The sequence below is a fragment of the Pseudonaja textilis genome, chromosome 2 (assembly GCF_049901715.1).
Source record: "Pseudonaja textilis isolate UNSWEBS1 chromosome 2, rPseTex1.2, whole genome shotgun sequence".
NCBI classification, from domain to species: domain Eukaryota; kingdom Metazoa; phylum Chordata; class Lepidosauria; order Squamata; family Elapidae; genus Pseudonaja; species Pseudonaja textilis.
Window position 1 is genome coordinate 100,483,959 of NC_141991.1, and position 16,729 is coordinate 100,500,687.

Here is a 16,729-nt window from a genome sequence, read left to right on the forward strand (position 1 = left end):
ATTTACCACAAGGATCCAAAGATACCAGATTTGATACAGATCTTTTTTCATGGCCCAAACAAAATGAGCCTACCTACTGAAACACAACTGTGAAACTTTTTTTTTCTTAATGGGCTAGTTTTGAAAAATGTGGGACAAAAAGTATCAAGCTTCACTCTTATTGAAAGTATGTGGTGGCAACAGGATGTGAAGCAACATATTCAACTAGTAAGGAGCTGCCCAACTCAGAGGTCCTGGATAACTCAGGATTTAGGAGAAGAGCAACAGATACTGAATTGGAGTAACAATGTCTATAGTTCTAAAAGCTACTAGAAAGTCTCATCTAATGAACAAAGGGTTGCAAGTAAGCCCTGAAAACTCCCTATCGTTGCATTTGATGCAAACAAATTAAGTAAACATATTGTCAAGCCGTTGAAGTTACTTCAATCATAAAGCAAACTTTAAAAAATCTAGTACTTTAAATTTATTTTTTAAATTTAAAATCTCATTGCCTAATCAACACTTTGTTAGGAAACAGAACAAAGCCTCCCTACCCCTAACTACATGTCAATCAGACGCACACCTGTAGACTTCAAACTAGCTAATTTATGGCTATTCCACAGGAATCTTCCCTGGCTGGTAGCTGTAGTCTTTTTTGGGAAAGACAAAATAAGGCTCAAAGATATTTGGGGGTAGAGAAGCAGACCTTGCCCTCTTGAGTTTATGTGTTGTGTTCACATAACAATTCTAGACTAATTTCCACTTCAGTCCCCCTCTGGCTGGGACAGTTGGTCTCCAACACTGTGCCAGTTTACCAACTTGACAAAGTCTTTTAGAAATCTTATTTACACCACATTTGATTTTTAAAACTCTCATAATTAATCCAACTCATGTATCATTTCCTGTGCTATGCATTTATAGAAGTGTTTCAATTTCATGAAGTAAATCAAAACAGGAAACACAACAGGAACAAGACCAAAGCTAAGAAATAGGATTTTCATTACATGTTCTCTTAATAGAAGATATATTAAAGCAAATCCATAATTGTGATTAACTGTATCTGTACAAGACTGGTAGCAGGGAATAATGTATATTTTGTGTTAAGGTATATTTTGTCTTCAAGGCCCATGAAGAAGGCATCATAGCAGTTGAACAGGAGTGATTGTGAGAAGGGCTTCCCAATCCAGGGGAAAAAATGTAATTGGAAGACAAAATATATTTGCTCTCCTGCTATGACTGCCACCTACATTGAGCAGGAACCAAGAGTCTAGGATAATCCCCAAATTTCAAAGACATTTTGCTTAGGGAAGTGCAAACCTATTGATATCTAAAGGTTATAAATCCTTGTAACAACAATGCCCTTGAAACCAGTGCCATTTTGCTAAGGTTGACCCCCAGTCTGTTCCCTCTCCCCATCTCATCTATACCCTTACTGCCTGGTAAGGGACAAGACCACCACAATATTGTTTGTCAAGCTCAGATATCAATTAACCATATATCAGTGGATGATCTTACCCAGTTGTTTTGAATAAGAGTTGGGATAATGTCAAAACTGTGACACTGTGATACTCTGCCTTGCAAGAACTGAGGCTAGAGTTCATACAACAACTAGAACCAACTCCAGAAGGAGGAGACACTACAGTCCACTATCCCCTACTCTCAGCCCCTCAAGGCAGTCTGTTAGGAATACATGACTAATAGAATCAAAAATATGATGAGAAATCAATTAGAATCAGAAAGGTTATATGACCCCTGTCCTTGTCATCCATAAACACTATTTCATTGCTATACGCAGTCCTACAGCCCAACTGAAAAGTTTCTGGATAATCTATTTCTTCCATGGCCTTCCATGACACATTTGGCTTCACCATCACCAACACTGCCATTATTCTTCGATGCAACTTAATAAATTCATTGAATTAAGACATAATGGTAAAGATATTGCAGAAACAGTATGCAAATCGCTGCCAGATTCCAACCTCAATGCAATTTTTGAAAACTAGAATGAGCACAGCAGAAATTATATCAGCTTTAGGAAAGAGTCATGCCTACTACCATATACCACCAGAAGCGTGTATATATTTCATTTTTGAACTTGCACTGGGACAAGTTTCACCACTTAACTAAACATCAAGACCATATGGTAGGACAAGTCCAATCAGATGTGATTCAGTGAGGATCAAGGCCATCTAATCAAATGTATCTCTCCTAACATGTCTGTAACTTTACCTCATAAACCTGCTGTTTCCCCTGAAGCTCACCTAGAAATATTTGTTATACATGGCAACATTTTATCCATATTTATTGTGATTTTATTCAAATGTCATCAAGAATGTTTACTTTGAACAGCATTTACTCTACAAATATAAAGGAACATCTGAAACCTCCTAATAGGGTAATGCAAGTATCAGTGAAGCCTACAGAGGAAGGATGAGGCTGACAGGAGTTTCTTAGAAATGCAGTATACCAAAGACCACATATATTTGTGATGATTTTTTTCAGTTATGCTTCTCTGTTTTCAAAGAAGAAAAAGGAAACAGTTGAAAATGAAAACATTTTTTGAATTAAAAACGTATTTGTTGTAATAAACAGCTATCCATAGTATTGTTCTTGAAAAATTGTGACATATTATATATAAAATAGCAGGCTATTGCAATGATTAGTTTTTAAGCAACTGAGCATTTTGAGTTGCCTTCCACAAAATTATAATTGAAGAGACCTCTAGTTTGTGAGCGGTTTTATAGCATCAAACAAACTCATATTTAGGACCTCAAATCAATCTAAGGTCTTTCTTTCTCTGACATAATCTTGGCATATCTAATTAATCCATGCACAGTCCTGCATTTCAAAATAATTCCAATTGAGCATGATGGAAGCTATTGCTTAGAAAGCATGTGCCAAAAATAATTTATGCTCAATCAGCAGAACATAGAATTCAAGAGAAATCTTATGTATTTTGGATCCAAGCTTCCTAGTTCCTAGTTTCCAATACAGTCCATAAAACATAAAAAACACTTGTTAACATCTATAGTACATCACTATCTCTATTTCTAGGTTTCTGTATTCATGTGTACTCCAAACCCTTCTTAGAAAATCAAAATATCAACGGCTGTATTCAGAGCTTTATCTAGAATATGTTTCCATGCCCCAAAGGGAAGAGAGATAGAATAGTTGAGAGATTCTCGGAAGCTATTGGGCATTGTGGGAAAAAGTTTGCCTTTGGGCAAACTGGCCACACTCCCCATATATACCAATTTATGGAATGCCCAGAAGATGAGTTCAGAATTTCAAATACTCCTATCAGCTCAAAAGTGTTGAGAATTTAAAATGCCTTGTTTCTATGACACACATATTCATAAAAAAATATTTGTTTTACAAAACAGGTTAGATTAAAGTAAAGCAATAAAGTGACAATATGCTAGAAGCCCAAATTGTGAAAATACAGCTTATACTATGAATGTCCTTAACAGCATCATCGCCACCCTACCCCCTGTGTAATGCAAATTATCTAATGAAGAAAGGAAGAAGGGAAGGCTTGTCCCTCTAGTTTTCCTGAGATGGAGTACAGACACTTCACTTAGAACTTGTTCAAATTTAGCATCTAAAAATTACCAATTATTTGTTGTCAAACCTTGAGAAAGCCAAACTGACAATGGACTCTAGGTCTTATATCCTCTTGCATGAATTACTCTCTAAATTAATATAATCTTACATTCAAAACTGGAGTGTTAATTGCATCTGAAACATTTCATGGTTTTTCCTGTACAGCCTCATTCCTAAATATTAACCTGTGTCCCTTTCCTCACACAGAAAAACTAAATCTGAAGCAGCAGATTTCTAAATCTAAGTTACCAACCACACATTTGGAATTTTTTTTCTAAATTAGCACTGAGTTCTGTAAAGCCATATTTCCCCTAACCCAGCCCAACAGATGAAAAGAACAAAATCTACACAATTCCTCAGCACTTTTTTAGCATGCCAATTTCCTCATGCCCACATGTGAACGCGTCATCATTTTTGAATGCTACTGTCCATTCAGCAGGCATAACCAGTCTGCTACTGATTTTCTATGAATATGTTAAAGCAGCATGTGAGCCATGATTTTCAGACCCTCACGTATTATTCAGTAGTTTCTTTTAAATTTCAGAAAGAAAACATTCCTTTTGTTGGAAAGTAAATAAGCACAATTTCAAGAATGAATGAAGTTATTTGAATGGGAATTATGACATAGAAGAGATTACATAGAGGGCTATAGAAATAGAAAGTAGAACTACTTAAGAAAACCCTAAGTGAAAATGCTAGCATTCATCAGTAAGCTTTTCTGAATGTCTGCTGAAGAAATGTAGAGCATAATGTTTTTCCTGGTTCAATTTCACCATTCTAACAGAAAGCAGAGGGACCTATTTTGCAAGGCAGTAGTCAAGCAGAATTCAAAACATTCAGTTTTAATACATGGTAAAGACCTTCCAGGTGATTGAAATGTACCCAGAAGTAGAATAAATTGCCACTGAACATGTAAGAGATGTGAGCCAAACAAAAATAAATTTGTACATCCTGGTGGCACAGTGGTTAGAATGCAATTAGAATGCAGGCTAACGGTGTCCATAGCCTGGAGTTCGATCCTGACAGGCTCAAGGTTGATTCAGCCTTCCATCCTTCCAAGGCCAGTAAAATGAGGACCTAAATTGTTGAGGGCAATATGCTGACTTTGTATACTGCTTAGACAGTGCTATAACATAAGATGGAGTAATATATAAATGTAAGTGCTATTGCTATTGTTCCAGATTTCTTAGTAGACTATATAGCTTCCACTCTAACTCACATACACCTTATATGGTAACCTTATATGATAATACCTTATATGATGACCCCTGTGGCTGCCTATTCAAGAGAGATTCTGTTACTTTCCAGATGTATGTATCGTTGCAACAGTTGCTTCCACATAAACCAACTTTTTGTAAAGAAGCACTGGATTGCATTCAGATCCATTTCAGTTAAAGTTTTCATTTCATATTATAACCAGTATTTATTTTCAAACAAGAGCAACTCTATTGCATAAGATCCACACACTTAAGAGTAATAGAAAAATGCTGAGTTAGTTTATGAAAGAACATTTTTAACTGGTTTGGAAGAATGCTTATATCACTATGGTGAGATCTTACAGGAGACCAGATTTTTCCCAAATTCTTCTTCTGCTTTAACCAAAGAACCCATCTAGTTAATTCTGAGAGGATCTGAACTCTTCACCAGATCTTCCATAGCCTGAGGATATTAACTACTACAGCCACACTGGAACAAAAGAAGTTTGGGACATTTAGTAGCACAAATCAAAGTATTTAAGTGCCCTGTAAATTCATGGAGTATCTAAGACCAACATAATGAAAAAACTACCATCCAAATTAGTAGATCTGGATCTTCCTGAAAGAAGGCTCCTCTGTCCAGAAAGAAAAAGGCCACCAAGAATTAGGGCAAAAGAGAACTCCACATCAAATACTTCATAAAGTTTATTTTCACAACTTGTTACTGATCTAGTTGATAAGAGTATCAGACAGAATATATTCTGGGAAAAAGTAATAAAATTGCCACGTGGAACAGAATGCTTGAAGCTGATATAAAGAAACCATGCATTTCACTGGGTAAAACCAAATAAAACTGCTATGTCTAAATGTTGATTGTGCAAACTGACACACAATATGAAACAAACAAACAAACAAACCAGGTCACTGGTAGTTTTTCAAAAGTAACACTAAATGTGTTGCATGCCACTATACGTGAAACTAAAAAGGCAAGTAGGTTTTTCAAGGTGTTAATCTTTATTCATTTTTTTCCAAACACAAATTTTCCTGGGACCAGATCAACTTCTAGTATCTGGCCTTATGTATCCTATATATGCCAACCTGCCTTTAAAAAATCCTCACTCTTAATATCAGTCAATGAGGAGGGATTTGTTTAAAAGTAGAACTATATATCACAGATGTTAAGTAGATCATAATGTGGCATCCCCCAAACCAAGCGAGTCATAAACTTTGGACTGATTTGGGACTTTTGTAGCACTCAGAACAGAGAAATGGGGAGAAACAGTATTATGGTTAAGATGTTGAACAAGCAGCAGCAACGTCCCAGGTTCAGGTTAACCCTTAGCCCCAAAATTCACAATTGACTCTGGGCCAATTGTTCTCTATCAATCCATCCTACCTCACAGGGTTGTTATGGGGAAAAAATGGAAGAAGAGTTATGCACAATGCTCATAAATCAAGCCCACAAGTCATTCAAAGTCATCTCCAGATCTTTTAATGCACTCTTCATGTTCAAGGAAATAGATAGTCTTGGCTTTCCAAAACAGCTGTATAGAAAATTTAATCTCCCTCTATGCACATGCCTACACAAACATGCTGTGCTCATAGGATCTTCATTGGAGAGAAATCCTTGGTTTCAGGAACCCAAATAAAATTAAACTCCAATAAAGTTTCTATACGAGGTGAAATTTCCCTCCTGTACATACCCCTATAAGAGAGAAATTATAAATAAGCTGTAAAGTCTTTTCTAATTCCTAAAGTAGCTATGATTCTATCATTTGTCTAAATGTATTTAACTGACATCTTTTATCTGTGGAATCTGGGAAAAGTATCAAGAGTCTTTGTGAACAGGGAAAGAACTGCTGCAAAATAGTCAGCTACAACACAACATTAATGATAGGGGCACTTGCAACATCTCATGAAATCACTTCTATAACAGTCAACATGATGTTCCTGTCTTGTAGAAGGGAAGTGAGTTTGTGCTTGGGGAGGGGGAAAAAAAGTAAAGAGAGCTGAACAGCAGCAACCAAATGATAATTTAATACTTCACACTCCCAGTTCCTCTTTGCATCTCGACTTCCGCTTTTAATTAGCAAGAGTGTTCTCACTCGGAAAAGTTTGCTTTTACCAGCCACTTTCTCAAGTGGTTTCCGAAATATTCCCCATCTGTAACTGTGGGCAGGCAAAATTCCTTATTTCTTTCTGTAACAATTACTCAGACTTTGTCCTGTCACTTTATATCAAATCAGTTGTGTCAATTGTTGTCTTTTCTTTGTTTCTCCTTCCCTGGGGATCCAAAGGTGACTGATGAGCTTGAAGAAGACACAACTATTAGAAAAGTAATTTTTAAGAAATAGACAACTCCAGCTAGATTTATGAGCAAAAAGAAGATGCATTTAATAGCCATTATAATCAAAAGGTTGTTGAAAGGACTGCAGGATATAAATAATAATAATAATAATAAAAAAATCTCCCTACCCATCAACAAACAAGATTCAGAGTAGGACACAAGGCTACTTCACATTCCCAGAGAGTTTTACAAAAACAGAATTCTTCACATTTGAGAACTTGTTTACATTGCAGTTCACTGAAGTACAAAGAAATTTATTGTGCTGCCTCATTCTCGAAAAAGAATGCAGCCATTATCTTTCTCTCAACAACTGCCATAATCTCTGAGAGCCCTCACCAAATGATTAGCAATGGCAGCTACTTTTAGAGAGCTGTGTAAGCATCACTGAAAACAAAATGTTTCACACTCCACTATTTTTGTTTATCTGGGACCCCTGCTCCAATCATCTGCCTTTGACACAACATTGTGACTAATCAGTTTTACATTATATCAAAGATGGGAACAATTTTTACAATTCCTGAAAAATTTATCTGTTGTTTGTTTGTTTGGAACATTCATATATATAAATATATAAATCTGGGTAGCGTACAATCAATTTTCATTTTTTTTTAAAAAAAATCTATAACCAAACAAATAATCCAATACAAAGAAAACCAAGGCACCATGTGACAACTTCACAGATGCACAAATGTCATTTTTTTGCTTGTTTGTTTCCCATCTTTTTTATTTTTACAAATAGCTCAAGATGGTAGACATAGCCAACATACTTTCCCCCTATTTCATTGATGAAAAATGGAAAATCCGCATTTGATCATTGTCATCTTCAGCACATGTGCAAAGGCATGAAAGATCCCTCAATCTCAGTCACTTTTTTAAGGATCAAAGCAGAAATCATGGCAACCTTTTGGAAGAGAAGTAATAAACATGTAAGAATTACTAATATATAATTTGTCTGAGGAATTGGGCTTCCAAAGCTCAACATTTGCTTTAGTTTATTGCAGAACATATGTAATTTCATGAAAAAAAAACACCACATAAGGAGGGGGAGAATAAAATGTTGATTGTGAGATACTTGATAGGCAAAGAGGGTTCTTGTTTCCTATCATCCAAATATATATATATATATATATATATATATATTCAAAAGGAGATCTCAAATATTTACAGTTGCACAAACTACAGAGTGATTCATATGTGATCTTCAGTTGGGGAAGTAGAAGACATGGCAGATTGGGGAAAGCACAAGAATATACAATCATGGACCAGCTGAAACAGCAAAATGTCACTCTTTAGTACACACACATGCGTAGTTCACAGGATGAAGAAATACAAAGCTACCTAAAAAAAGCAGTAACACTTTTCAGTCTAGCACTGTTGTGTATTGTCAACACTAAGAAACAGAAGGGGCTTTAAGCAAGAGATATTCCATCTGGACCATTTTAGAGTTTTTAACCTAAACATATTTCATACGAAGGAAAATCAATCACTGACTGAAAAATAAAACAGAATTTCCAGTATTTTTTTAAAAAAAATAAATCTCCGGCATTTTGGTAGAAGCTATAAATCTGAACTAATTAATTTTAACTCCAAATTGGCTAATCATGAATTAAAAGATTCCATAATCAGAGAACAGCATTGATCACACACGTAATCCACATGTATTGTAGAATGTCATATGATGTGGGATGTCAGTAAATCTTTAATATTGCCAAAGGATATGAAGTAGAAATATGAAATTTATTTATTTAAAAGATTTGTATGGCCACCCCTCTAAAATACAACTCTGAACAGCTCCCAATAATAAAACCCAAAACTATAAAAAACCATAAATCTTTTTTCCTTTGAGATTAAATATTTTATTAGTTTATCAAAATATAAAACACAGAAATACACACCATCAAAACCAAACCAAACCTGCTGTCTCAGTCATGTCCTTGGGGGAATTAGTCAATTTAATCTCTAACAAATAATTTCCATGTGGCTCCACAGGAAATGGAGACAAGTACACTGGGGACTTAGATCAGAGACCGAGTTATTTACACCTATCCAGATATGGTTGGCTGACAATTCTCATTATGACCAATGGTCATGGAGGTTAGAATCAACCTGTAATGATAGATCACCAGCAAGGGTCCTTAATATTGGTTACAATATCTCAGGACTACAGTACTGCAAGGACATGGAAAAGAAGCAAGCAAGAGAATAAATTGGCTGAAATATTTAGTGCCAGGAGTTGGGTACCACCATTTCTAATATATTTTTTATTAAAACTCATAAATATGGCTCACTTATTCCCATGCCTGGAATGGCTAAAATGATGGAGGATTTAAATTGCAGTGAAGCAGGGGGTGAAGGGAAGAGAAAGTGCAGACTGCACACATGATAGATCACAAGTATGTTTTTCATTAACAATTAGAACATGTTAAGAAAACATTGTTGAGACTTTCTGAGATTGGCTTAAATCTTTTGATGTCTAGTATATGAGTTCTCTCATTGAATTTGATTGGGAAAGTTTTTTCCCCCCTCCAAAATAGATTTGAAATCTGCAGTGAGGTTTCTCGGGAGGCAGAAATGTTCTTTTCCTTGTTTTGAGTCCTGATACCAAACTTGTGTCCACTATTATTATTTATTTTTTCCCCCACAAAGAGGGCATTGTTTGCAGGCATGCTATGTTGTCACATTAAAGAGATAACAATTGATGTTGCCACTAATCTAGTTTGTGCACTGGTTGATGCCTATGATTGTGTTGTTGATGTAGGTATAGGGGAAATCTAGATTTCCTTCTGTGCGCAGGAGAGGGATGCATCTTGCTGGCAACAAGCCATTAGTTTTCTCCTCTTTTCCAAACTAGTATCTAGACATGTTCCTTCAACTTTATTTTTATTAACCGTCTTTCTTCACACCCAAACTGTCAAAGGCCTCGATATTTTCATATACTGTACAGAAATTAGGGGATTTCCCCATCCTCCAACTATTGGAGTAAACAAATGTCAGAATGCTGAAAATATCTCTGAGATCTTGACCCGGACCAGAATTTTTGTTTTCCAGCCCATTTCTCCTCTACCGGTTTGCAAAGCAGTCTCCTAAGAAAGATATAGCTAATTCACACATTCATTGCAGCCAAATCGGGAACTGCATCAGCCATCCTTATTTGCAGCCCTCCAGATTAAGAGTTCCATTTGGAATGCTGCAATAACCAAAACATCCTGAGTTGTGCTAACAATCTACCTTCAGGGAATTGTATTTGCTAAGGTTTGGGGGATGAATAGTCTTACTCCCAGGATACCTTGGCAATTTACAAAGCTGCTGAATGGGGAATTCTGGGAGTCGAAGTCCAGACATCTTAAAGTTGCCAAGTTTGAGAAACCCTACTTTAGCGAGTGCTGACTGATAAAACTGCCTTTGGTGAGAAGCTACACTTAATTCTTCCTATTCACTGATATCTCAAAGTTAGGGGAACGTTTTAACATCAGACACTGTAACAGCCATCTCAGTCTTGATTTCAGATTAAAGGTTATCTCTTGGCCCAGTCCTTGCACACACTTAACCACAACTTTGCTATCAACTCCAATAGAGGATGCTAATCTCAATAAGGACACAATCAGCAATCACCAAATGTTTTGAGTGTCCTGTTATCCCTCTGCTCCAGGCAAGTGGAATAGTCTTTATGTCAGAACTCCTTTGAAATTCCCAGTTCCTAAAACAGTTTCTCCCTGCCATCTAGGTTGCTCTGTTTAGCAGTAAGTGACTGATAGTCACCTGCTGCCTTCTTAATGAGTTACCCATAAAGCCTGTTACCATTGACCTGCAAGAATACCCCCCCCCAAATAAAAAAAAATAAAAAAGAGAAGTCGCGAGCAGCATTCTAGGATTTGAACTCATAGGGGAATTTTCATTCATATTAAAAAACAGTCACAATTAATTCTAATTTGGAACAAAGTTGCAATGAGAGACCGTGAAAGATGATTCCAACCTGAAGTTGCAGCATAACTGCCCTAACTCAGACTATGAAGAGCTATGCAGGGAACAGCACTAGATAGCAACATGATTTAATCCAATTTAATACACTTCTGTTTTCATGCTTTGAAGCAGGTAAGAAAGGAGACCATGCTGACGTAACATAATGGTGGAAGCATTGAAAGCAGAAAACTCTTGAGGCTGCAAGCAGGTGTTCTGTCATTTATCTAGTAAATAATTTTACGGCCAATTGCAGGCCCCAGGCTCAGAACTCTTGTCTTTGCTTCATAGGGTAGAGGTAGATGGACCACGGATGTAAGACAATCTACCAGCCAGGAAATAGGTGCCTATTTGACAGCTGCCAGATTTTATGAATACAGATGGCTAATAACAATGGGGTAAAAAAATAAAAGGAAATACCACCTGTCTGGATGGAAACCTGTTTATTCATTACTGTACATTTGAATACATACAGCTGTACTTGGAAATAAGCAGTCTTTTGTCAATGAAAGCCAACATAAGAAGGGAGAAAGAGAGGGAAGGGGAGAGAGAGAGGGAGGGGGAGGGAGGGAGAGAGAGGGAGGGAAAGAGAGAGAGGGAGAGAAATGTCTTCAGTGGAAAAAACAAGAGCTTTGAAAACCTGAACTCATGAAATAAGATTACTGTAATAATTTCTTACAGCCCTAATCAAAAATACGTCTGAAGCAAATTTAAATTTTCTAATGTTTCAGTTGTTTATATACGAATTTTAAAAGGAAGCCAAATGCCTTTTAGTGAACTATAAATGTGCCAGGATATAGAATTTGTTGCCGTCCTCCCATTATTAGCAACCAAATTAATTCACTTACTGTATTGGAGATCTTTTTCTGAAATCAATACATTTAGAAATAATATAATCCAAACTTGTCATGGGAAGGAAGCAAAAACAAAACATGAAAAAGGCACATATGCCTAAATATACTCATATACATACACAAGTAGAAGCCATACCAAAAACTGCCTAAAATGTTTTAACATCAGAGAATGAAAATTGCCTAAGCAAGTATCTACTCAAGCAAAATATATGAACCTGTTATGAAGAAACTGACCACTTTATAGACTCAACAACCTAATCATTGAGCCATGTTCCCTTTAATGAAGAGTATCCTTTTTCCTGGGCTGAAAGGGAATGTTTCTCTAATTGAGAAAATGCAAATTTCATCAGTATAGCATATCAACATATTTTTCATTGCAGTGTTTATTTGCCTAGTTGTTCAGGTATATTTCCACAGCTTAAGGCTTTTTATAGCCGGTTTCTTATTCTGAGGTGCTGCACCTAGGAGAATAAAACAACAAATAAAACATAGGCCTCCCTACTGACATGTCTTCCTCCTTGATTTACAGTAGGTATAAGCTACTATGGTAGAAGGAAAGGAGAGCAAAGCGGCAATTATGTTTCCTACTTGGCCCATCCCTGCTAAAATTGTAGGAGAGAAAGAATCTTTAAACTATTCTGTATTTATATCTAGGATACTGTAAGTATCAATAACCTTATGTTGTTCTGCCTGATTGGACAGAAACTTGCTGCTTTCAAAAATGTAAACCTACTTAAGTCATACAGAAACGAATGTTCTCTTATTTTTGCCGATGCTAAATACTGAACAGAAACAATGTGAAGGGAAATAAGAAACATTTTGAAATCAATATGTAAGAAATAATGTATTGACCTATCCAGCCACCTGGAACTGGGTACAAACATTCTCTAGAAGATAGAAATCTGCTGCTTTTAGCTTTAGCAACAGCAATAGAATTTAGACTTACATAGTGCTTTATGGAACTCTCTGAATGATTTATAATGTCAGCATATTGCCGCCAACAATCTGGATCATCATTTTACCAACCTCGGAAGGATGGAAGGCTGAGATAAATTTGAGCTGGTCAGGGTCAAATTGCTGGCTGTGGGCAGAGTGTCTGCAATACTGTATTCTAACCACTGTACCACCAGGGCTATTAAGCTTTCCAGTGAACCAGGTAGCTGTACCTGGAATTGCTCCCCACTCAGACTATAGAGGACTGCCATCTGATTCAATGGAATTTGAATGGAATTTGCAGGACAAAGACAAAAAGTGGGAAAGAAATTATTGACAGGTGGAACCAAAACATAAGGTTTCCGTACAGGTTATTGGAAGCAAATATAGAATTGAATAGTACAGAAAGAAGCCGTTGGCAGCTGTTTCTTCCTCACCACACCAACAATCTAGAATCCCTCTCATTACGAAAGTTGGACTGGGCCAAAACATTTGCCTCAGTTCTCATTTCTTAATGAAAACTCTATTTTAGCTACTATAGAAACTCAGATTTCTATGCTAGACTTCCTGATATGTGTAATACTAATTGAAACAAGTGCAGCGAAGGGAAGGAGAAGACTCAAGGGATACACTTCTGAAATAGCCTCCGAGACTAGATAATAGAGGCAAAGTAGTTTGATTTGATGGCTAAGATTCGGTGCTTTTTCTGCTTGGAAACCTGCAAAGTAGGAAGCCAAACAGTCTTCCAGCAAACACAGTAACTCAGTTCTGCTAATCAAAAGTTGCAAACTGGTTAATCACATGCCCAGGCAAACTAAGACAAGATACATTTTTTAAAAAAGCTCTTCTGTATGGACCCATGAAAAACCAACAACAGTCTGCTGGTTGAAAACTTGTCATGACATCCCAAAGCTTTTTGTTACAGACAGAACAAGCTTCCCTAAGCACGCACCATTTCCTAATAAATATTCAGCATTGAGGTCAAACCCAAGCTTCCTTGAATGGAAAAATCTCCTTACATCATGAATCCACATAGCTCCCAGCTCATCATGACACATTTGATTATCTGTCAAATTAAACAACAGCCTGAGCAAAGAGACCATAGGAATCAATTATCCTTTTTCAAGATAAGTATCTGCAGGGAACATGCCCTCCCAGCAGTTAAAGACAATAGATGTGGAACTCACACAAAGCACTTGTGACTGAAAAAGAAAGAAAGAAAGAAATCTGCATAGCTGCATGTCACAATGCTCAAGCATAGGAAAAGAGATTGGCCAATGCTCCTTCAATCAAGAACATTTCTGAATTTTTTACTACAGCTCTGGGACGCCCACCATTCACAAGTCTGATTTCCACATTAAACTTCCTTCTTATCACATTACAAAGTTGCCTTGTGGTGAGGTGTAGCGACCTGTATCCCTATTTATGAAGCCCCTTCATAGCGTTTATTTATTAAGCCCCTTCCAAGTCACCACCTTCTATGGTGATGGGCAAAAATTAGCCAGCCTACTAATTATTTTATCTTGCTTAATCCTTTCTCCATGGACAAACCATGTCTAGTAGTTTTTTCCCCCTTTTCTTTTCAGGAAAGATGTTCTTGTCTTAATGGGTTGCCTGTGAGTCTCCCTATCTCTCCCTGCCTTCCCCTCCCCTATCAAAAATGGTTAAAAAAAATGAAGGAACTTTGTAGACACAGTGAAGTCACCATAGAAAAAAACATCCTGGTGTGTAAACACAATGGAAAAGGTGGGAGCAAACCTTCTCAGGAAAGGGAGGGGAGCCCATACAACCCCCCCATTTGTTTTCTCTGCGTTCCCGGGCCCAGAAGCACAAGCACATTCAATGCATCGGTTTGTGTTTGCAGCCTGGCTCTCTAGTTCCTTTTCTTTAAAAAAAAAAAATGCGTCTAAGTCGTATTGCAACATATCAACAAAATAGTTTTGGGGGTGGTTTTTATCAAAAAAAAAGAAGAAGAAGAAAAACAACAACCAAGCGCTCAAGTACAACCTTCAAGACTCTCATCAAAGCTTTCCGTCCAATAAAGAGCTCAGATTGTGATCCTGGAGCCATGCCCCAGCTTGTAGACCATTCTTGTACAGCTGCCGTTCAGTCGCTTCATTGATCGTGCTTCCCCAAAAGCGAGCGGATCCGGATTTTAAAAGTGCTTCGAAGCAGTAAACATTGCAAATCTTCTGAGGAAGTCCTTAGCACGCCACGATCATCCGCCCGCGGGGCCAGACCCAAGAGGATCCGGGAACCGGAGTCCGCTCCTCCCCTCCCCACCCCTCCGCGTTTTACTTCGAGGTACTTACTCCACGCCACGGAGAAGGTCCCATGGAGCGAAGCTCAGCCTCCTGCTGCCATCTCCTTTTCTTTGCCCAGAAGGAGTAAAACCCCACCACCACCCAAAAAAACCCCTTCTCTTTTCGCGCAGAGCGGGCATGGAATCACCCCAAAGCTGTCATCTGGTCATCCCCGGAAGGTTTGGCTCTTAAGTCACTGGTGGCAGCTGTAGCAGCAGCCACGGAGAGGGGCTGCCCACGCCAGCATCCGTCCCGAACGCCAGCTGATCGCTTCCAAAACCTCTACGGAGGTTTCTGCCCATTTACTCCCCGCTCCCATTTGCCCCGATGCCCGGTTTCTCCGCCCACTCCTTCCCACTCACCCACCCCACCCCCCGTTCAAAGCATCCCCTGCCTGCCTGCCTATTCACGCATCTCGCAGCTCTGCTAATTCGGGACGTTTGCAACTAAACCGCCTGGAGGGTTAGTTTTGCACCAGAGAGAGAGAGAGACAGAGACAGAGAGACACTGCTCGGCTAAACGCCTGCGCCTGCCTCTCCCGAGTCATTCTGGACTGCCGCCCCACTCCCCACAATGCCCTTTGGGGGACGGATCTACCTGTCCGGCGCCTCCTCCTCCCCGAGTCTCGTACTCCAGGCCCATCCTAGGGCCGTAGCTTAGGTTGCAAGCCAGACCCGGTAGATCTGGGATTCGAGACGTCAGCGCTCAGCCTGCCGAGCTGCAACCCCAATTTTACATCGCCGGGGCAAGGGAAAAGTACAGCTTCAAGCCTGGGCGAGAAACTTTCAAGCCCCTCCTTCCCCCTCTCCCCCCCTCCGAGGAAGGCGCCCGGCCTTGCAACACCCTCGCCTGCGCTTTAAGAGCGAAGCGGATCCCAGCAGCGTCCCACCCCCTTCCATGGGCACCTGATTCTCTGCCCTCCCTGTGTCCCACCGCCGTCATCTGTGACTCCCTTACCAGCGTTCACGTTTGATTTCCAAACCTCCCTCGACGTTCAGTACATCCTTTTTAAGAAATCTGGCCAACCCCCATTTACCCACGTGCGGGGTGCAGAGAATGACAGGCTGCAACATGTTTTGTTTTGTTTTGTTTTGTTGCTTGTTTTCCTTTATACGTTCTTGGGTGCTGTTTCTTTAAGTTTAACATCCCATATTATGGAATAGCTTCTCTGGGGGAGCAAAGGAGGGGTGGGGAAACGAAGACTTAGAGCAGGGGTCCCCAAACTTAGCAACTTTAAGACTTGTGGACTTCAACTCCCAGAATTCTCCAGCCAGCTGGCTGGAGAATTCTGGGAGTTGAAGTCCACAAGTCCATAAGTCTTAAAGTTGCTAAGTTTGGGGACCTCTGATTTAGGGAAAGCAAGCAAGTAGATTTTTTCCCCCCTCCTCTGTCTAGTGATACTTTTTCCCAGGCTATCACAGGCAGTCCTTGACTTATAACAGTTCATTTAGTGACCGTTCAATGCTACAACAGTACCGGACAAAAAAAGTGACCATTTTTCATAGTTAAGTCCTTTGCATGATCATGTGATCAAAATTCAGACACTTCGCAATGGGT

The 16,729-nt window shown here is 38.7% G+C and overlaps 1 protein-coding gene across 3 annotated transcripts in view; it reads right to left on the bottom strand.

Annotated features, from left to right (window-relative positions):
• Nucleotides 1–15,906, bottom strand: part of PIK3R5 (phosphoinositide-3-kinase regulatory subunit 5) — a 54,227-nt gene extending 38,321 nt beyond the window's left edge. The window contains exon 1 of one of the 3 annotated variants that reach the window (XM_026696190.2): nucleotides 15,182–15,446. The gene's annotated coding sequence lies outside the window, so the exon portion shown is untranslated. Of the gene's footprint in view, nucleotides 1–14,876; nucleotides 15,098–15,181; nucleotides 15,447–15,769 lie in introns of those variants that run through there. The other 2 variants (XM_087924724.1, XM_026696189.2) reach the window with 2 other exon arrangements.
• Nucleotides 15,907–16,729: the final 823 nt, after the last annotated feature.